The following is a 23,567-nucleotide window of genomic DNA, read 5'->3' on the forward strand; positions in this document are numbered from 1 at the left end:
ATTTATTGTTTATTACATGAGTCTCCTTTTTCCCCCCATTGACCTCTCCCTGGCCACTGCCAGCCCCCAGCACAAGCTCTCACCCCCATAACTGTGTTGGTTATGCTAGTCTCTGGTATTTTTGTGGCAACCCTAACAGACTAATAAACCAAGGAAGAGACAAAGTAGGAAAAGGAGCCACCTCTCCATCACTGGAATTCAGACCTCATAGTAGAAGGTATGTGTGCGGCTCACTGGATGTTAGAAGTTGATTGGGTTGTCTAGGCCAGGGCTGCTCTTGTGGCCAAACAGGAAACCCTTCCAGATTATGGGCAGCTTGAGACTGGCAGGCAAGGAACTCCTCTCTGGTGCTCAAGTGGGCCCAGACTGGTGGGCGGATGCACAAAGGGATTGGGGCGGTGGGAATGTGCTCTCTGGTTGAGTGGAGCAAGACCTAGAGTACACCCTGTGCATGTCAGGAGGCCCTGGGCTGAGCTGGGGCTCTAAGCTCACTGTGAGGGGCAGTGGTTGGGGCATGGTGGCTGGGGTGGAGCTCTGTGCCCCTCACTTGCGCTGCTTGTATTATGGATCGTTGTCTCCTTTTAATCACTCTATTCAAGTTTAAGGGTGGGAAGTAGCAAGTTAATATCTGTGTGCATTTTTTTAAAAATTTAATTATTTATTTATTTTTACATATTTTATTGATTTTTTTTTTGCCCCCCTCCCTCCCACACATCCCCTCCCTCCCCAGAGTTTTATGTCCATTGGTTGTACTTATATGCATGTATACAAGTCCTTCGGTTGATCTATTATCTCCCCCAGATCCTCCTCCCCTCCCCGCTGTAATTTGACAATCTGCTTGTTGCTTTACTGTCTCTATATCTATCTTTTGGTTCATCAGTTTATAATGATCTTTATTATCTACAAATGAGTGGGGTCATGTGGTGTTTCTCTTTCATTGATTGGCTTATTTCACTCAGCATGATGTTCTCCAATTCCATTCAGGTTGCTGCAAATGATGAGAATTCCTTCTTTTTTATGGCAGCATAGTATTCCATTGTGTAGATGTACCATAGTTTTTGGATCCAATCATCTGCTGACGGGCACCGAGGCTGTTTCCAAACTCTGGCTATTGTAGATTGTGCTGCTATGAACATAGGGGTGCGTATATCCTTTCTAATTGGTGTTTCTAGTTTCTTGGGATATATTCCTAGGAGTGGGATTATTGGGTCAAATGGGAGTTCCATTTTCAGTTTTTTGAGGAAACTCCACACTGTTCTCCACAGTGGTTAATATCTGTGTGCATTTTTTTTTTTTTTCTGTTCCTTTTGTTGTGGTTGGGGGAGGGTTTTTTTTTTTTTTTTTTTTTTGTGAGTTAATGGGGCACGTACTTCCAGGTACCAGCTGCATGTGTGATGGTGCCACTGTCATTGCTGGCCTTGCACAGACCCTCACGGTCCTGAGACCCTCAGTTTTGCCTTCTCCTGATACTTGTTCTGGTTCACAGGGTAATTGCTTGATTCATAGCTGGGAAGGATGGTTATGGGGCATGTCAATGGAAAAGAGACTTGATTTGGAAGGACTGCCACTTAATTTGTAATCTGGTAAAGTTTTGAGCTTTGGTGCCACTGTTAAAATTAGTAAAAATACTCATCTGGACATAAGCTATCCAGGATATAAAAGCAGTAAACAATGAGTATGTGAGAATTCTTTCAGTATTCACCAAGGCACTACAGGGGGGTTAGCTATGGGAGTATGAGGAGGATCCTGTGGCCTTTGACCTCCAGAAATGTGTGATTAAGAGAGGAAGATAAGACACATATGAAAAGGATAACATATCCCAAAAAGGATCCAACAAAACCCTCCCACTGAAGCGCCTGAGCTTGTGATTGGTAAGAATGCTCCTGACCACTCTCTAGGATCTACTCATTGTTTCACTTAATCATTCTTACAAAATTGCCAAGTTTTTAAGTGTATGGTGTTAGCAGCAGCAAATAGGTGAGGATGAGGGCTCCTAGAGGCAACATGATGGTTGGAGTGAAAAAGGATAGTTGACTTCAAAACAGAACCTAGAAAAACCAATAAAGTATGTAAGAATGTGAAATGTGTGTCAAACTTGAATCATTAAATACAGGGAAATAGATTCTTTGTGGTACAAGGTGTCCTGAGGGGCACGTGTGTATTCTGATCTAGAGTAATAATTGCTATTCATGATGATGAGACAGATTTAAGAAAGATGTATTTTCTGCTTCATTACATAATACCATGTACTTAGTACCAATGAGTAGATCCTACAAGTAATAAGAGTGAAATAGTGAAACAATGAGTAGATCCTAGAGAGTGGTCAGGAGCATTCTTACCAATCATACCCTAGATATTTCCTTATAGCGTCATTGAAAAGGTGTGCTCTCTTTATCAGACCATGCCTGCACCTCTCTTCACTTTTTCATCCCTCTCTCGCTCTTTCTTCTAACCTCCAAGAACCCTTCTACTACCTCTGTAACTTTCCCTTGAAAAAAAGGTCCTTGAGTAACTATCCTGTGAAAATGGTAAATTAAATGATATCTTGTCTTTAAACAAAACTATCAGTGGTTCTAAAATTTTCTGCCATTTGTTTGTACAGGATTTCTGAGAGCAGATGCTTTATTACATGAAAAATATCTTCCTAGCCCGGTATTGTTCAGTGGTTAGAGAGTCAGCCAGCACACTGATGGGTCTCAGGTTTGATTCCCAGTCAGGGTGTGTGACTGGGTTGCAGGTTCAATCCCCTGCCCTCGATGGGGCGTGTGCAGGAGGTAGCTGGTTGATGTACATCAATGTTTCTCTCTCTCTCTCTACCCCCCTTTTCCCCTCCCTTATACTCTAAAAATCAAGGGGAAAAATATCCTTATATGAGATTTAACTAAAAAAAAATTTTTTTCCCTTAAAGTAAAAGGAAAACTTAGTATATATCCATGGTTGTATATAAAAATGCAACAGAATAGTCTTCAATGATTGTGTATCTTTGTGTTTCATATCTTGATGAATAGATATGCCTTGTTTGGGCTTATGAGAAGCTCCTACAAGTAATAAGAGTGTTTGACTGCAGAGAATCTAAGATGGCTGCACAGGTAAACACCTAGCCGCAGCCACACACAACAATTTCAATAAAATACAACTAAAATATAAAATGGACATTACCCAGAACTACAGGAAAGTTGACTGGAAATTCTACAATGAGAAGCAAAGAGAAAACTAGAAGGAGGAGCGGAGGAACTATAAAAGCCAAAGGTACGGAGACACGCTGTGCCTGCGGAGAGGACGGAGCCAGAGAGGAGGGGCAGCTGAGTGCCTGGCTGACGTTCCCTAGCGGGAAGGAGATAAAAGCTCCGACTGTGCTGAACCACAGACCCAACAGCACTGAACCCCAGTTCTAGGCCAGACCCCGGGGACCCAGGCTCATCCATAGGGAGCTGGGCTGTAAGGCAGAACCCCAGGGGAGCTGCGAAAGGCAGAGCCTCCGGAGGCATGCACGTTGTGTGCAGAGAAGGGATGGTTGGCTGTGCCGCGGGATTGCCCTGGCGGGAAGGAGACAAAAGCTCCAGACTGCTCTGAACGCCACCTCCAACTCCACTTCCAACTGAACTGAACCCCAGTTCCGGGCTCATTGGGGGAGAGACTAGACTGTTTGGTAGCAGGCGAAAATCGAGGGCACCTTTCTCTCAGAGGTACTTGCAACAAGTACTGAAGGACCCTAGGGATTACTGAGACTCAGGAGCCGCATAGGGCGGGGCTGACTGAAGCCACGGCTGTAGGCTCCATCCTGAAACCCTGCCCCATGTGTAGCTGCAAAATGTGACAACGAAATAGATCACAAACGAAAGAAATGGAGGACAAAAAGCGACTGGATATAGAGTTCAAATCTACGCTTATAAGGTTTTTCAAGAATTTCCTAGAAAAGGTCGATAAGACCTATGAGGATATGGAAAGGGATCAACTAGAATTAATAAGGAATCAACAAGAAATGATAAGGGATCAACAAGAAATAAAAAATACATTGTCTGAAATAAAAAATATTATACAGAGTCCTAAAAACAGAATGGAAGATCGCAAGAATCAAGTCAAAGATTTGGAACATAAAGAGCCAGAAGACACTCCTCCGCAGAAGCTTGAAGGCAAGAGAATCCAGAAAATTGAAGATAATGTAAGAAACCTCTGGGACAACTTCAAGCGAACCAACATCAGAATTATGGGGGTCCCAGAAGATGAGAGAGAGCAAGATATTGAAAACATACTGAAAGAAATAGTGACAGAAAACTTCTCCCACCTGGTAAAAGAATTAGACTTACAAGTCCAGGAAGTGCACAGAACTCCAAACAAAAGGAATCAAAAGAGGACCATGCCAAGACAAATCATAATTGAAATTCCAAGAGCAAAAGACAAAGAGAGAATATTAAAAGCAGCAAGAGCAAAGCAGGTAGTTACCTATAAAGGAGCACCCATACGATTGTCAGCTGATTTCTCAACAGAAACCATGCAGGCCAGATGACGGGAATGGCAAGAAATATTCAAGGTGGTGAATAGCAAGAACCTACAGTCAAAGATAATCTACCCAGTAAAGCTATCACTCAGAATCGAAGGCCAGATAAAGAGCTTCACTAATAAAAAGCTAAAGGAGTTCATCACCACCAAACCAGAATTATATGAACTGCTTAAGGGGGTTCTTTCAGAAGAGAAAGTAAACAAAGATAAAAATTATGAACAACAAATACGTAACTATCAACAAGTGAATCTAAAAACCAAGGAAATTAAAATAAAATCTGAAGAACAATATTAACTGTTGAATATAATAGAATCAGAGGTATGGAAGGGGAGTGAACTGAGGATTCTTGGGGAAAAGGGGAGAGGGGGATGTGGGAAGAGACTGAACATAAACTGTGCACCTATGGATGAGGACAATGGGGGGTGGGGAAAGGGCAGAGGGAGGGGTGGGAACCTGGTGCAGGAGAGCAATGGAGGGGGGGGGCGGGGAAGGAACATTTGTAATAATATGAACAATAAAAATTTATTTAAAAAAAAAAAAAAGAGGAGGATCCAAGATGGCTGCTCGGGTATACACCTAGCCACAGCAGCTCACAACAATTTCAAGGGAATACAACTAAAATGTAGAGTGGACATTGCCCAGAGCTACAGGTAGTCGACTGACTGAAAACTCTACAATAGGAAGGAGGGAGAAAACCAGAAGGAAAATCAGAGGAGCTGAAAAAAAGCCTAAGGTACGGAGACATGCTGCGCGCTCCCACGCACGCACGCGCGGAGAGGTCGCAGCCGGAGAGGAGGAGAGGGCTGGGTGCTGCCTGGCATTCCCTAGCAGGAAGGAAATAGAACTCCCAGCCTGGGCTGAACCCCCGAACCGGCAGCACTGAGCCCCAAGTTATGGGCCAGACCCTGGGGACCCAGGCTCCGGCAGGGGGAGACAATCCCGGGGGACGGCGAAATGCGGGGCCCCCAGAGTCGCGCGCACCTGGCACGCAGAGGACTGAATGTTGACTCTGATGCTGGATTACCCTAGCCGGAAGAAACAAACAAAGCCTCTGGCGGCAGCTCTGAGCCTCAGTCCAGACCGCCCAGAATTCCAGGTCTGGGCCAGTCCCTGGGGACCCAGGCTCGGGCAGGGGGAGATGGAGCCGTGAGGTGGAGTCCTGGGAGCGCGGCGAAAGGCCGAGCCCTCGGAGTCGCGCACACTGTGCGCAGAGGACAGTCTGTTGACTCTGATCCTGGACTCCCCTAGTGGGAGGGAGAAAGAAAGCTCCAGACTGGAGGAACGCCACGAGGAGCAGGAGCCCCTGCCGGACACCGGCCAGCCGGGCGCCAGCAAGGAGCCGGGCGACAGGGCCCCCAGTGGGGGGGGTGCCCCTGAGCCTTCGACTGCTGAGCGCTGGCAACGGAGCCAAGGACGGGGGCTGCTTCCTGGGCAGCGCCGACCCTGGCAACAGGCTGGAGCAGCGTGGGAGCCCGCGGAGAACAAAGGGGTGCCACAGGCCAACCTGCTGAGCTCCCAGGACAAGGAGGAAGAAACCAAAGAAGTTCTCAATGTGAAGAAATCAAGTGAGAGCAAATGATAGTAAAATTACTTAAGAAAGAATACAAAGAAGATCTTGAAAAATCAAAGACTAAGTCAGAACTCAACGCACCAGCCAACATTGCAACATAAATGCGTTTTGTTTTTTTTTTAAAAAGAAAAAAAAGAGAGAAAAAAGGGACAGAATGTTGGAACAGCGGCGACCAGGCCTAGAGTGGCCAGGCACAAGGCAGTGGCAGCTGGGCCCGGAGCAGCAGTGGCCAGGCCCCAGAGCAGCAGCAGCCAGAGCAAGAGCATCAACGGCCAGCACTGGAGCAGCCAGACCTGGGGCAGTGGCAGCCAGGCCTGAGGCAGAGGCGGCCAAGCCCAGGGTGGCCAGTCCAGGAACACCCAGACACGGAGTGGCTGGGCCCGGAGAAGCCCGGTCCAGAGCAGCCGGGTTGGGAGCAGCCAGGCCCAGAACAGCAGTAGCCAAGCACGGAGCATCCAGGCTGGGAGCGGCCAGGCCCGGAGCAGCGGCGGCCAGGCTGGGAGCGGCCAGGCCCGGAGCAGCTAGGTCTGGTGTGGCCAGGCCTGGAGCAGCGGCTGCCAGGCTGGGAGCGGCCAGGCCCGGAGCAGCAGCTGCCAGGCTGGGAGCAGCCAGGTCCGGAGCAGCCAGGTCTGGTGTGGCCAGGCCCGGAGCAGCGGCTGCCAGGCTGGGAGCGGCCAGGCCTAGAGCAACAGCTGCCAGGCTGGGAGCGGCTAGGCCCGGAGCAGCCGGGTCTGGTGCGGCCAGGCCTGGAGCAGCGACTGCCAGGCTGGGAGCGGCCAGGCCCGGAGCAGCCGGGTCTGGTGCGGCCAGGCCAGGAGCAGCGGCTGCCAGGCTGGGAGCGGCCAGGCCCGGAGAGCAGCTGCCAGGCTGGGAGCGGCCAGGCCCGGAGCAGCCGGGTCTGGTGCGGCCAGGCCCGGAGCAGCGACTGCCAGGCTGGGAGCGGCCAGGCCCGGAGCAGCCGGGTCTGGTGCGGCCAGGCCCGGAGCAGCGACTGCCAGGCTGGGAGCGGCCAGGCCCGGAGCAGCCGGGTCTGGTGCGGCCAGGCCCGGAGCAGCAGCTGCCAGGCTGGGAGCGGCCAGGCCCGGAGCAGCCGGGTCTGGTGCGGCCAGGCCAGGAGCAACGGCTGCCAGGCTGGGAGCGGCCAGGCCCGGAGCAGCCGGGTCTGGTGTGGCCAGGCCCGGAGCAGCAGCTGCCAGGCTGGGAGCGGCCAGGCCTGGAGCAGCCGGGTCTGGTGCGGCCAGGCCAGGAGCAACGGCTGCCAGGCTGGGAGCGGCCAGGCCCGGAGCAGCAGCTGCCAGGCTGGGAGCGGCCAGGCCCAGAGCAGCCGGGTCTGGTGCGGCCAGGCCAGGAGCAGTGGCTGCCAGGCTGGGAGCGGCCAGGCCCGGAGCGGCCGGGACCGGAGCAACCGGTCCCAGAGCAGCCGGGTCGGGTGCGGCCAGGCCTGTAGCAGCAACAGCCAAGTCCAGAGCAACTAGGTCGGGAGCGGCAGTGACCAGACCCGGAGCAGCTGGTTGTGGAACGAACCAGAGCAACAGAGGCCAGGCCCGGAGCAGCCAGGCCCGAAACAGCTCGCTCCTCGCCTGTTCCTGCCCACGGCTGCCTCTCAGACATGGCTGGAAACTTTTGCGGGAACTTGAGGGTCTGCTGAATCAAGTGATGAAGGCTTAGATCTGGATGTGTTGAGTTAGTATAGCGCTGGGGTGTTGATCTGTGAGTGCCTTGGGTGGGGCCTGGATGAGGCTGGTTGACCTATTTGAAAATGTCTTTTGTGTGAAGTGTATCATTGGGCATGTGGAGGTATTATTGATATGAGAAAATGCTAAGTAACAGATTTACTATCTGAAAAGGGATTTTCTATCGGCGAAAGGGAGGGAGGAAGAGACTGAACATAAACTGTGCACCTATGGATGAGGACAATGGGGGATGGGGAGGGGGCAGAGGGTGGGGTGGGAACCTGGTGGAGGGGGGAAGAAATGAGGAACCTTTGTAATAATATGAACAATAAAGATTGATTTAAAAAAAAAAGAAAAAAAAGAAAAAAAAGAAAAAAAAAAAAAGAAATAAGAGTGTTTTCTTTTCAAGAGAAATACTGGTAATACCAGTGGCCTGGCCCTGGCATGTGGGGAAAGGAAACCACAGGGGTCTGGATCAGAGTTGTGGCCTAGACTTTTCCAAACAAACCAGAGTTCAGGTCTGGTCCCATTTGTACTCGGGGACCATTGAGGCAAGAGTGTTTGTGGCTGGGAACACTGGACCACAGTGGATTGCTTTAAACTAGCGTTTGGCCGAAGTGTAGCTGTCCATTATGTCAGGCAGAGGCTTCACTACAAGCCTGCCAGTGATGGTTTCCATTCAAGACTGGTTAAAAGGACAGTGCAGGTGGGTGATCAAACTTACAAAACCTGAACATAGGATTCTCATTTTAAGTAGTGCCTCCTCTCACCTCAGTTAAATTTGAGTATAAATATATATCATGAAAAAAATTGTATATTAGGAACCCTGGCTGGACGGCGCAGTTGTTTGGAGTGTCGTCCCATACACCAAAAAGGTTGCAGGTTCGATTCCCAGTCGGGGCAAATACCTAGGTTGCAGTTTGATCCCCCTTCAGGGCACATACAGGAGGCAACCAATTGATGTTTCTCTATCACATAAACATTTCTCTCTCTTTCTCCCTTCCCTTCTCTCTCTCAGATCAATAAAACCATATCCTCAGGTGAAGATAAAAAAAAAAAGTATAGTATGAAATGAGAAAGCAGGACTTAAGTGTGTCACTTTGGTTATTTAAAAAAAACCCACACGTTATGATGGATGTGTTTGAACTGTATGATGCTCAGTTACAAATATGAAACATTTTATTTTTAAGATGAATTGAGTATCTTCTTTCTCAATCTTTTTTCCTTTGAAGGGAGGGAGCAATGATGTCACAGGCCTGAGCTGCCAAGCTGCGAGATCACCATCTAGTGGTTAAAGGTTACCGTAATTTGTGGTTTGTGTCACATTTTCACACCTGATTCTGATATAAAATACTGTGGGACATACAGAACTCTTTGTCACATGTAGCAATATGACATTTTTCCCAGATCTTGAAATGAGATTCCATAATAACAACAACACATATTCTTCCCAGCTGGTTTTCCTTTGTTACCAGGGCAAGAATTTAGGGAGATTTTCTTGTTCTTGATCCTACTTTGAAAAGGAAGAAAAAAGTCTTGCTGAATTGTGATTACCCTTTAAAGAGCAAATACTGGCAATATTTAGTTTATTTTACTTAAGATTTGCATTTTTTTTTAAGCAGCAAGGAAAGTATTGGGTGGATTTCTTCAAACAGCACTGAACTGTATAACTTTTTTTAAAAAAATATATTTTATTGATTTTGTACAGAGAGGAAGGGAGAGAGATAGAGAGTTAGAAACATCAATGAGAGAGAGTCATCGATCAGCTGCCTCTTGCACACCCCCTACTGGGGATATGCCCGCAACCAAGGTACATGCCCTTGACCGGAATCGAACCCGGGACCCTTTGGTTCCCAAGCCGACGCTCTATCCATTGAGCCAAACCGGTCTCGGCTGAACTGTATAACTTGTTCAGTTGACTGGTATATGGTATAACTGTGAATTTTCCCCGAGTTTATATACTTTGGGAAAAGGTAATAAGGAAGTTGGGAGAGTGAAAAGAACTATGTTTTAAAAATACACACACCCATATCCAATAACAACACACCTATCTTGGGTTTTCCTTATTAAAAATAATTCATAGTTATTTTATAAAATGTAAAAATAAAAATAAAAGCATTAAAATGAATATAAATACGAAAAAAACACTTAAGATGTTATTAAGTAGCCATTGTAAAAATTGTGTGTATTCTTATGTTTTTTGTATACATATGTTTTATATACTTTAATAGCTGCCTTTAATCTTTTTTAAAAAACATCTTTTTAATGGTTGTATATTGTCCCACTGCATACATGTGTAACCATTTAACCAACAGCTTACTAGTAGACATTTAGACAGCTGATAATAGTGAAAGAGTAGACATTGTGTTTTGAAGAACATACTCATACATTCTGTTTAAGCAAAAGCCTGCGTGCCAGGCATTATGCCAGGCCCCAGAGATGACAGGAGAGATAATTCCTACACTGATGGAGCTTACGTTCTGATGGGAATGCAAACGCTGCTAAGCAGGTGGATGAAGACAGGATGGTTATAGTTTGAGATGTACCATGGGATAGACTTACACCTAGGGTGTATATGGCATATATGGGCATATCTGTGTTAGATAAAGAAGTCAGAGAGCTGAGGTCTGAGGGGTAAAACAAAGCAGTGAGTGTATGCTTAGTTGGAAGTAAATCACCATATGAAGTCAGTAAATCACGTTATACTTGTTGATGGCATCCTGTGTCCTAGTATTCTTTTTCCAGACTGTTTGGAAGTGATTGTTAACCTGGCAGCTGTTACGAATTGGAATTGCTATGCTGGTGTATCTCATGAGGTGCTTGACTCTTATCCTTTGCACAATTCAGAACTAACTGAAGACTTAGTTGACATTGAGTGTTCAAGAAAATAACACAAAGAAAACTAGAATGGCTGAATGAAGAACCGAGAATAGAAAAGTTTAAGAATTTATTCTTTTTAAAAAATATATATATTTTATTGATTTTTTGCAGAGAGGAAGAGAGAGGGATAGAGAGAAACATCGATGAGAGAGAATCATCGATCAGCTGCCTCTTGCACACCCCCTGCTGGGGATGTGCCCGCAACCAAGGTACATGCCCTTGACCGGAATCGAACCTGGGACCCTTCAGTCCACTGAGCCAAACCGGTTTCGGCAAGAATTTATTCTTTTGTGTGTGTATCTCTGAAAAGAACCTCAAACGATTGCATCTCTTGTTTCCTCATTGTTTGTTTCTGTAGTATAAAATTTAAAAGTTAGACAATATTATTTCATGCCTAAATAACTTCTTACATAAGGGAAAATAACTTCTTATATAAGACTGTGATGTTAAAATTTAAGAACTTTAGCACCTGCGCCTCATACATTACAAATTGGTCATTTATACTTTTTCTCACCCACCAGCACAGTCTCATATAGCTTACTGTATTTAATTTTGTTCTGGCCAGGATGGTCTATTTTTTTTGCTTTGTTATCCTCACCCGATGACATTTTCTGTATTGATTTTTAGAGAGAGTGGAACGGAGAAATGAAGGGAGGGAGAAGAGGAGAGAGAGAAACATCAATGTGAGAGAGATGCAATTGGTGCCTCCTGCATGTGCTTTTACTGGAGCCAGGGGTCAAACCTGCAGCCCAGTTGCATGCCCTTGACCAGGAATTGAACCCAAGACCCTTTGGTACACAGGCTGATGCTCTATCCCACTGGCCAGAGAGGTCTACATATTTTGAGAAAAATAATTCAGACAGCTGGGAGAATTAATGCACATCTGCATAAACGGTGGGCATACCACATACTGAATCCTGAATTCCAGTGATTTGTATCTTTTCCCTTTGTTTTCTTATGTTAGGTGCTACCATTTCCTTTTGTACTTGCTTGTAGTTCATATTTATAAATTCTTGGGTATTAAGGCTTGATGGCCAGGAGAAGTTATACAGATGGGCTCTTGGGAGAGCTTGGATCTACAGAAGCCTTGGGTTTTATTCCTGTGAATTTTCAGTTAGGCAGTACTTGCCATGCATTGGAGTAACTTAGACCTATCTTGAAATAAATTTCAGATGGGGATGGGTGTTCATGGGCCACAATTTGAAGAATGACTGAGGGATATAAGTACTAGATTTTGATACTTAAAAACACACACAATTTCATATGGATTAAGTTGGATGTTTTATTCACAAGGAGAGCTAGTAATGATCTTGTAATACCTTGATATTTTAAAGTCCTGTAGTTCCTATGTTTTGAATTCACTTCTAGACCGAGTAGATTTTAAATAAATAAATAAATAAATAAATAAATAAATAAATAAATAAATAAAAATAAAATTGGAGTGGGAGGGCTTAAGATCATTTTACTGCTTTATAAAAGTGTTAATAAAATCTCACCTGAGGAAAAACCAGTTCACTCTGATGCTTTCTTCTTTCTTTTTTAAATCCAAAATTGTATCATTACAAACTTGGATTATAGGTACTAACCAGTGTTTCCTCAAAAAACACACTCAAAATATACTGCCCTGTACACGAATCCTTATTTTTATGTGAACATACAGAATTTATGTTTCTTATCAGCATACTATCTTTAATATATTTTTTTTTTCAGAAAATGGGTTCTAGTAAGGGCCGTTTTTCTTTTCTGTGAATGTCTTATTCAAGACTATGTTCTGTGTCAAGGAGACTTGCTCTTATCTCTTGGCGTTGTAGATCTTATCCCATATAAGTTTTGGCCTTTCTCCATGTTTTGCTTTGTGTTTTTATATTAAAGTTTTAGGCACTCAGATTATCAGTGTTTTCCTTTTGGCCTCTGGGTTTTATCTGCAAAAACTCTGAAAGCATTTGTTGAATGTGCACATTTATCTATGGACACTTTAGTTGTAATTTCTTATTTTTTTTTGTAGGTTAATTTTGTAAAGCATTTTATTGTGATTATTATTATTATTATTATTATTTTTTGCCATGGGAGGGAGAGGAATTTGTATTGATGTCCTTTTTGGTTTGAGGTTTAAAGATGCTTCGGGGTTAGGATATAATGTTCTATTAAATGGCTGAATTTTTTGTATTCCTTAGTCAATATGCCCTCAAGACCCCTTTCCTTTTGAGTGCTTTCCAAAGCAGGATAAAGTGGTTGAGTCAATTAAATAAGAGCTCTCACTACTAAATTACTGGGCCTTTGGAGTAAAGAAACAAATTAGTGACAGACCCCCTCCTTGAAATGTATGGGCCTTGAGGAAGATGGGTTAATAATGCAGTAAGTCTTCTTTCCGATTGATAAGAAAGGGGTTATAAAAACACTAAGCCCTGGATGTACATGATGCTATGGCTGGCATTCTGCATCCTTCCAGTCTGAATGATGCCCTAATGCTGAAGTCTACACCTCTAAGGACATTCCCTTTATTCCTTAACCTCCTAGTTCAGGGGCATGTTGAGTACAGCCAAGCTGGGAACCAAGAAAAACCATTACCATTGCCTCCACCATCTCATACTTACCACCTCTGAGGACTTAGGAACTTGGAACAGAGTTGGAGATAAGAAGGCACAGACTGGTTCCTCCTTTGTTGTCAGCATCGGATAAGAGCCAGGGTGTGCTGAGTGTTGAAAGTAGGGCTTACCAAAAACGGAAATAAGGAGCTGTTTGTACTGCTGAAGCTGGCATTTTTTCAGTCCTTACAACTGGGTTGAGGACTTACATCCTGGGCAGGACAAGTACACTTAAGCCTGACGGAACACAAGTGACAAAGTGGTGCCCTTTGACCTCAGGGAGGCCAGACTCACTGCATCCGGCTTTGCTTGATTCTGAACTCAATCATGGAAGGGGCAGTTAACGAAAGACTTGTTGAGGGTCTCACCATAGCCAAGCCAGCCTAAGTCCATCAGGGACAAGCTGTAGTTCAACAGATTGACATGGCGAAAAGAGAGAAGGAAGACCACACACCAGAGGAACACTCATGGGGCTGCTTACCGAGAAAAGAATATTGAGTTATTGTAGGATTTTGGAGAAGGGTGGAGTTGAGGTGACATTTAAATCAACTTTTTGATGGGTTCAAAGCACAACAGGACTGTGTGTAAATGGGTCAACAGTGGATCACAGTCCTGTTTCCTTGGAAACAGTAAAGTGGAGAGTGATGTGGAATGTTGCATCCAGAACCCTCTTTCGTTAGCTCTGGGCCTGGATGGAGAATCAAGGGTACTTGTCTGGGTCAAAGTGATATAGATCCTCCAGGCACAAGTGAAATGCTTCATTCTGACTATTGTAACCGCAGCGAACAAAGTTTCTAATAGTCTGGGCTTTTAGAGAACTCAGTTCTCTTCTTCACAAGAAAACAGTCTCCACTCAGAGAAGGGGGTTATTATGGCACTTCACAGTAGCAGAACGTCCTTAAGAAAACTATGGTTTCCTGTTAACTTGGAAGCTAGCTCCCTTCATGTTTGTTCAACCTGCCGAATAGGTGAGCTGATTTTTTCTTTCTTTTCCTGAGTTAATTTTACTTTCTCAGGCTCCCATGACATGATCTCCGCCTCACAGGAGGGCGTTTCGGTCATCTGTTCTTGGAGCACCACGTGTCAGGGACTCTCTTTGTTCTCTCTAGTCGGACCATGTAAGTGCTATGCGAGTTCCTTTCCGGTGTTGGGAGCTGGTGGTTGGACCTTGAGACGTGTCATGTGAGGGTGAGGGTGAGGGTGAGGGATCGGATGTTTGGCACTGCTTTGCCTCATTTCCTCACTACCATGAAGTTCTGGGAGCGATTACCGATAATCCTGAAAGTAGTAGCCCTGTCTGCTAATGCCAGGAGATGACCTGTAATGCAGTTACTTTTTCTTTTTTATTGATTTCAGAGAGGAAGGGAGAGTGAGGGAGAGATAGAAACACCAATGATGAGAGAGAATCATTGATCGCTGCCTCCTACACACCCTACACTGGGGATCGAGCCCACAACCTGGGTGTGTGCCCTGACCGGGAATCAAACTGTGGCCTCCTGGTTCATAGGTCGATGCTGAGCCATGCCAGCTGGGCTTGAAATGCCGTTACTTGATGTCTGAACTTTCTGCCTTTCCCCTGCCTGAGACAGGTAATGGGGCCTACAGTGTGCCATGCACTGCACTAGGCACTTAGACTAATTACTGATATGAACCCAGTGTGTGTTCTTCTTTGAGGAGCCCTTCTCTGTTCCGGGAAAATGGACATGGAAGCAGATTGTTGCAGTGCATTGTAATAAGTGTCAGAGTAAAGATAAACTGCTTGGGACACAAACTAGTCATGACAAAATCACTATTTCCAATGTCCATTGGAACTTTAATATGCCTTCAGTTATCTGGAATTTGGGCATTGCATTGCATTGTGTCTGGGCTCAAAGAAGAGAGTCAAACTGCCAGTTTACCGAGAGAAGAACATCCTCCAGAAGTTTGTAATAACAAGAAAATGGCTGGGAGGCGTCCAGGGCCCAAGGAAGTCTACGCACTGGGGATGGAGCAGTGAGAAAGGCTCATTCTCACGGAGCCTGGTTTCAGGTGGGGAGGTTGCTTCTGGCGGGAGGTGGGTCCTCAGCCTCAGTTCCACTTCCATTTGTTGCCCAGTGTGAGCTCTATTTCCGCTCACTTTTGAAGTAAGCATGACCAAAACCAATTTGAAAACTCCTTTTACAGAGAAATTGGAATCTAGTCTATGATACTTTATTTTCTTCCTCTTCCTCCCTTTTCCCTCTAATGCAGTGGTTCTCAACCTTTCTAATGCCTTGACCCTTTAATACAGTTCCTCATGTTGTGGTGACCCCCCAACCAAAATTATTTTTATTGCTATTTCATAACTAATTCTGCTACTGTTATGAATCGTATAATGTAAATATCTGTGTTTTCCGATGGTCTTTGGCTCCACAGTCGCGACCCACAGGTTAAGAACCACTACCAGAATCGGCTAAGAACATCGGAAAAACACAGATATTTACATTATGATTCATTAACAGTAGCAAAATTACAGTTATGAATAGCAACGGAAATAATTTTATGGTTGGGGGTCACCGCAACATGAGGAACTGTATTAAAGGGTCGTGGCATTAGAAAGGCTGAGAACCACTGCTCTATTGGTTTCTTGTGAAAGCCTCATGAGATTCAGGGAAGCTAAGTATCTTGATCACTGAGCTGGTGGGAGCATGAGCTGTTCTTGATGCTTCAGGTTTTATTCTTTCTGGAATGGCTTACCCGGAGAATATTTAAACAAAAAGGTCAAGAGTAATGGTTTCTAAATAGTCCTGCATATTCTTAGGAGATTCATTTTTTTTTTTAAATGTATCTTTATTGATTTCAGAGAGGAAGAGAGAGGGAGAGAGAAAGATAGAAACATCCATGACAGAGAATCATTGATTGGCTGCCTCCTGCACACCCCACACTGGGGATTGAGCCTGCAACTTGGGCATATACCCTTGGTAGGGATCGAACCTGGGACCCTTCAGTCCACAGGCCAATGTTTTATCCATTGAGCCAAACTGATGAGGGCAGGAGATTCATTTCTTAAACAAAAGCTAGGTAAGGCCTACTGAAGCGCCTTGCACTTAGTAGCTTGGGGGATGGAGCTGTGAGGAACACAAGGACTCCTCCTGCAGCCTGGTGTGTAGCGGGGAGAATGCTGTGGCTGGGAGGGTGGGGGCCTCAGCAGCCCGGGTTCTGCTGCCATTTGCCTGCCAGAGTGAGCTTTTATCTCACCTCTCTTTTGAATAAAGGTTGACTAAAACCCAATTTGAAAACCCCTTTTATAGAGAAATTAGAATGTAGTGATGCTTTATTATTGCTCTCTACTTAATTCTCAGGGAAAGGAGAGAGCTTTGGAAATACTATTTGCAATCCTGTTTTAAACATGGGACTCACAAGAGTAGTAAAAACATTTACATCTCAGAATTGGAAGGCAAAATCACCCACAAGAGTTGTGCCATGTATTTATCTCACTAGTCATCTCACTAGGGTGCCACACACTCACTGTTAAATCCATAAATGTAGCAATTCTTGATAAATTCTTAAAAGCATAATGTCCCATTTTTTGCCAAATACTAGTTAGAAGAAATGCAAGGATGTCATTTTCTATTCACCTGCTTCCAGCTAAGCACTCTAGTTGTATAGAGCTACTAATCTTTAAATGTACTGCTTCTCTACTTATATCTGTAAGTCATTTTGACATTCCTTCAGGCTTTATCTGATCAGTCCTTCCTCCCAGCTTGACAGCTTAATCCTCCTCCTTCTCCTTGGAAATTTGCTGTTGGCATCTAATGTTCATTATTTTCAGACCTACCTTTCTCTCTGGTCTTCACCCATTTCGTCAAAGATGCTCATTTGCCAATTACATGAACAAAAACTATTTAGATATTGACTATACACATAGGAAACATATAAGATCAAAGCCCATAAGATTCCTCCTAAGAGGTATCGTTTGCAGATCTGGGTGTGGTTTATGTTTTCTGCCAGAGCCTTGTTCCCTGGCTTCTCTTGCAAGATGGACTTTCTGGGCCGATTAGAAGTCCTTGTATGAGGTGGGGCTCCAGGGAAGGGAGTTGATGGGAGCTTTCTCCAGTGATCTGAGCCTTGCTGGAAAACCAGTGTTGGAACCTCAGGATTAAGGGCTTCAAAGAGGCAGATCCCAGAGAAAGCCCAGTCTTCAGAGACTTGCAGATTCCTAAAAGTAGGTGTATGAAAGTATGTTGGATGTCTCTGACGCCCTAGAAGTCCAGGAGGGGGCTGAATGGCTAGACTTGGCATTGTACCCAGAGAGGACAGGTAGGCCTGAGTGCTCTCTTTACGGGACTGAAAGCCTTCTTTTTTACAGAGCTCACGTGATGAGACTCAGCATCTGGTGAGGCTCTGGTTCTTGTGGTACCTGTGGGAGCTTCATCTGTACTGATGCCGGAGCAGCAGCACCTCCAGGGTTTCTGATTTAAAAGGCATCAGGAATTTTAAACTTCCCCAACACCCAAGTGAATCCGGCATGCATCCAGATTAGGGAGCAGCAGAAGACTGGAGCAATCTATATAAGGCCTGCAGGCACAGAGAGAAAAATCAGAACAAATGTGAAGTGGAGCAGAAAAAAGTACTTTTTAAAAAAGAAAATCATGATTGTGATGTTATGTTGTCAACGTAAGAAACGTGCAAACCTGTAGAGAATTTTTATGAGCTCATTTGAGCCAAAACTGATGACAGTTGCCAGGAAGCCGTAGCTCAGAGGCCCTTAAGAATGACAGTTTTGCATTCGAAGTTAGGAAGGGAACCCATGGACAATTACTCAAGGTAGGGGAAAGCCAGGCAAGGACTGGATTACAGGATGGTTAAGTTTTTGTGCTCTCTTGAGGTTGGTTATACCTTCCAGGGGTATTCTTGGCACATAGGGCATGTTTGTTTTCTAATCTGGGTAATACATATATTGCCATCCTCTGGGATACAGTTTGGGTAGATGTAAGTTCGAGTACCCCTTTAAAATATTGGCATTTCCTAAACTCCAGGAATCTTCAGCTGTGACACCAATGCCTGCACGTATGGCATCTCTTTGAGCCACCTAGTATGGCTCCTGTGGGACTTGGCAAGGAGAACCCAGGGGACTGGGATGCTACTGCTGCCTTCTGTGTTGTGGATAACAACATCTTTTATCTTTGAGCCAGGAGCTTCCTGTCTTGGGCCATTATCTGTAATTCATTAGCTTGCATACAGTAAAATCCCAAATTTTTCACAGCTACTGTGCTATCCTCTTTGTTAAATATTTCACATATCACCCCTGGATAAAAGGTACAACATGCTGAGAACAAATATAGTTGTCATCAAACTTCTATGATGCAAAACAACATAGCAACGAATCTATAAAACTAAAACTTCTAGAAGTATATTATTTTGTATTTTAAAAGTCAGCTGAGAGACTTAAACTTAGTTCTTTCAAAATAGATCAAATAGGACAGCAAATAATTTTAGGAAATTTGACTATCACTTTAAAAGAGCTTGAGTGAGCATATATTGAATATTTATGAATGCACATCTACAATATTACTTAAACATTATATAAATTAAGTGCCTATGAAAGTGAAAAACATTAAATGTAGTCTTTACATGAAAGTTTAATAAATGTTAAATATATATTGTAGTCTTTAAATGAAAGTTAAGTTAAGAGTAGAAACAATTTAGCCTTTCTTTGCTTGCCTAAATCCATTTAAGAAAGTTGGGATAAAATTCTAATAGAAATTAAAATTTTTTCTAAATAATTTGGGATCAAAGGGAATATCAAATATAAAATTGCACCTCATGATTGATAAGAGGCATACTCTTTAGCAAAGGTTATGGTAAATATATAAACCACAGTTGATAGAAAATTCATAACCTTATGCTTCATTAAAAAAAATGATCTGAAAATATATGAAGAAAGAATTCAGGTCTGGAAACCAAGGAGTCTTAACTAACTTGTCCTTGGAAATGGTTCTGGTTCTTATGCTTAAATATAAATGTGTGCTAACATGTTCCATTTTTAGGAAAAAAAAAATGTAGCTTTTTTAACTTTGAAAGAAGTAAATTGGCTGGAGGTGGCTTTTTTTGTCGGTAGTTTTCCAGAATATGTATTTTTTTATTTTTATAGAAAGACTTGAACAAAACTTAGCAAATTAATTTATTCAAAAACAACTTCCAATAAATTAGACCCACTTTTAGAGATTAATACACATACAACAATTAAAATTTTAAATGAAATTGAAAAGTTATTTCTTTTTTCTTTAAAATACTTTCAAGGGTCTGTGAACCATATTGCTTTTTCTGTTTGTGGTTTTTTTATAGACTGTTATTGATAAAAATTTTGACCTATAATACAAGGTTTGTATAAGACGAGAGCTAAGCAAACATAGGTTTATAATCTGTGTAGCATACAGGACAAAGGAGGTGGAAGAAAATGTGAATGCCAAACATCAAAATTGTGAGATGAGATCTAGCTTTTATCATTCCTTTAAGATGGGAAAGGTGATACTGGGTGTACCGGTTAATAATGTGGATTTTGTAATAAAAGAAAACACAATAATTTCAAGAGAAACATTTAAAGTGCTTTATTCAAAGTAATATCCATTGCTAGCTACACATTTCCCCATCTTTCAGGTAATTTGTAGATACTGTCCCAATAGAACTTGTTTTGAGGCAGACTATTCAAAGACCCAATTTTCCACTTCTTTGTATGTTTTGAAGTGCTGCTCAGGAAGTGCATGTGCCATCGATCGGAACAAGTGGTCATCTGAAGGAGCAAGGTCTGGTGAATACGGCAGGTGGGTTATTACTTCCCAGGAAAGATCTTTTAACGTGTATTTAACTGGTTTTGAAGTGTGTGATAGTGTGTCACCATGAAGCAAAATTACTTTGCCATGTCAGAAGAGGCCATTCTGGTCTTTTTACTATCAAAGCAGGGTTCAAATTGATTATTTGTTCTTGGTAGCGATCAGTATTAACAGTTCCACCTGGTTTTAGAAGCTCATAATACATTGCACCTTCCTGATCCCACTAAATGCAGAGCATTGTCTTCTCTCCTAAGGATTTGGCTTTGTAGTCGATATTGATAGTTGACCTGGATCAACCCATGATTTGTGCATTTGGTATTCTCAAAATAAATCCACTTTTCTTTTAATATATATATATATATATATATATATATATATATATATATATATATATATAAATTGATTTTTTACAGAGAGGAAGGGAGAGGGATAGAGAGAAACATCGATGAGAGAGAAACATCGATCAGCTGCCTCCTGCACACACCCCATGGGATGTGCCCACAGCCACGGTACATGCCCTTGACCAGAATCGAACCTGGGACCCTTTAGTCCGCAGGCTGATGCTCTATCCACTGAGTCAAACCGGTCTCTGCTAAATCTACTTTTCATCGCCAGTCACAATTCGATGCAAAATATTATTTTTTTTTGTGCTGTTGAATTAACATTTTACTGGTGACTTTTTGGTTTTCCATTTTTTTTGTTCAGTTGATTTGGCACCCATTTTCCTTCCTTTAAAATCTTTCCCATTGCTTGTAAACGATCGGAAATTGTTTGCTGAGCAATGTTTAATCTTTCTGCAAGTTGTTTTTGAGTTTACCACATCTCTTCATCTAATAATTCTTGTAATTGTTGGTCCTCAAACTTTTTCGTTTGACCTAGACATCTTTTGTCTTTCACATAGAAAAATATCACTCTTAAAGCATTTAAACCAGTGTTCACAAGTATCTTGAGCTGGAGCATGTTCACCTTAAGCTTCCCAAAGCATACAATAACTTTCAGCAGCACCTTTCTTCAAAATAAAGTAATAAATTAAAACTTCCCACAAATGCTTTCTTTGGGGCATGAAATTTCTATAATTTTTAAGTGTAAAAATATCTATGATGTTAAAACCTTCAGCAAATTTGACATATGAAATTTTTAAGCTTGCTGTCAATACAACAAAATAGCATACATATCAAGCCGAATATATATCAACATATGTGTAACTCCATCTATTGAAAAAAAATCCACATTATAAATCGGTATACCTAGTACGTAATATTTATATATTGTACAATGTCCAACTTCTGGTGTGAGGATGTTTTGTGATTTGAAGTGATCTTGAGACATCCTGTTTGATGAGAGTAAAGGGAAAAGTCATATGGTCTGATGGAGTTCTTATTTTCTGGCAGAAGATTCCCTGCCAAATAAAGTTGAAAAGAATGGTGGAAGAGAATGATATAAAATTATGGTTTGTGATATTACGAATATGTCCAGTTATATATGGAAAAGCTCTAGTTGTTCAGGCTTAGGCCAGGTTTCTCCCTGAGAAAACCACTTTTCCATCTCCCGCCATTCTCCAGCAATCCTACTCTTCTATTTTCTTCAAAGAACTGATTATTATGTGGAAGTGTCTTGTTCCTGTGTTTCCTTATTGCCCATTACCTTCCATTGGACTGCAGGTTCCATAAAAGCAGGAATCCCACCTATTAGTTCGCTGCTGTCCCCAGTGACTAGAATAGGTGTCCTGTGTGTAGAAGTGCTCAATAAATATGTGTTGAGTGAATGAATGTGAAAACTGTATAAAGAACAAATATCTGAGAATGAGAATTGCATATTCACCCAATTTCAGTGGGCCCTCTCTTTTTATTGTGAATTATTTTTAGAACAATTATACATTCATCCTGTGGTGATAACTTTTATATTATTTGTATGATTAATTTTCTTAGCTGACTTTTATGACACACAAACATAAAATGTTTTAAACAAATGTGGGAGAAGGACAAATTTGATATATTAAATAGAACACATTTGAGTATGGCTTGACTTGAATCTATTTTAGTGTGGGAAAATGTTTTTATTTTATCTATTAATTTTTCTTATTGTTTAAAGTATTACATATGTCTCCTTCCGTCTACCCCCTCCCCCCCTCATTGATCCCTCCCTCGCCACTCCCACCCCCAGGACAAGCCTCCACTGCCCCCCACTGCCCCAGTGTCCATGTCCATTGATTATGCTAATATACATGCATACAGGTCCTTCAGTTGATTTTACAGTTCCCTCCTCCCCCTCAGCCTCTCTGCCCTCCACTACTTCTGAGATTTGATGGTTCGTTTGGTGTTTCTCTGTTTCTGGGTCTATTTTTGTTCATTAATTTATGTTGTTCATTATATTCCACAAATGAGTGAGATGTGATATTTATCTTTCTCTGACCGGCTTATTTAGCTTACCATAGTGCTCTCCTGATCCATCCTATTTTTATTTTTAACATGGTCTCATAGAGATGTCTCTTTTAAAATAATTTTTATTTATTTATTTTAGAGACAGAGGAAGTGGCGGGGGGGGAGGGGGTGTTGTCAATTTGTTGTTCCACCTATTTATGAATTCATTGGTTGATTCTTATCCTGACCAGAGATCTAACCTGCAACCTTTGCATATTGGGTCGATGCCAACTAAGCTACCCAGTTAGGGCTGGGATCTCTTTAATTTTGGTGTTGGAAGACAGTACTTACACATGCCTTGTAAGCTACCGTATCTCAGTGTGGTAGTCAGACTGTAAGTTGGCCCCTCATGTCCCCACCCCTGATATCCTCACCATTGTATAACCCCCTCCTGAGTGTCTATGGGGGATGTGACTTGCTTCTAGCCAATAGAATATAACAAAGATAATAGGATGTCACGCCTGTGATTACATTTTGACATTTAAGACTCTCTCTAGAGACTCACTTTGCTGGCTTGAGCCTCCATGTTGAAACATCCCACTTGGCATACACTTCAGGCAGCCACTAGGACCTGAGGTTTACCTTCAGCTGACATCCAGCAAGAAGCAGATGCTCTCAGTCCCATAACCACGAGGAAATGCATTATCTCACTGGAAGCATACAACTAGTTTAGAACATTGTCAATCATTTATACCTCAGGGGCCAAGAAGGATTTGAGAAGAGGTTTGCTACCAAGGTACCTGAGCTTGAAGTGGGTGACTACTCCTAGGTAAGGATGGTTGTGTAACAGGGAAGCTTGGCTAGATACAGACTTCTTTAGCTTCAGTATTTGCTTAGGTCTTGGCCATATGAATGTCTCTCTGTACTTCTTGCTTATATATGTTATATCTTGAGAATGACCTGATGGGGAGGTGTGTGTTTACACAGATGGCATCAGAAGGATGAAAATCGGTCACAGATTCCCTGAGAAGCCCTCTGTATTGATGTTAACCATGGCAACATGTAGGCAAAGCCTGAAAAACCAAATCAGGGGCAGTTGGTAGTATAATGGTAACTGAGCCTGGGAAAAATTTGCATCCTGCTGAGCCAAGCTCTCCTTTCCTCCATAGCCAAGCATCTTCCTTTTAAGTGAGCTCTGGCTCAAATG

At 43.1% G+C, this 23,567-nt stretch overlaps 1 protein-coding gene across 8 annotated transcripts in view; it reads left to right on the forward strand.

Annotated features, from left to right (window-relative positions):
• The window catches only part of CADPS2 (calcium dependent secretion activator 2), a 434,503-nt gene that overhangs the window by 32,571 nt on the left and 378,365 nt on the right, over positions 1 to 23,567 (forward strand). The gene's annotated exons all lie outside the window — the stretch shown is intronic.

Source organism: Pipistrellus hanaki (assembly GCF_964339955.1).
Source record: "Pipistrellus hanaki genome assembly, chromosome: 10".
Classification (NCBI taxonomy): domain Eukaryota; kingdom Metazoa; phylum Chordata; class Mammalia; order Chiroptera; family Vespertilionidae; genus Pipistrellus; species Pipistrellus hanaki.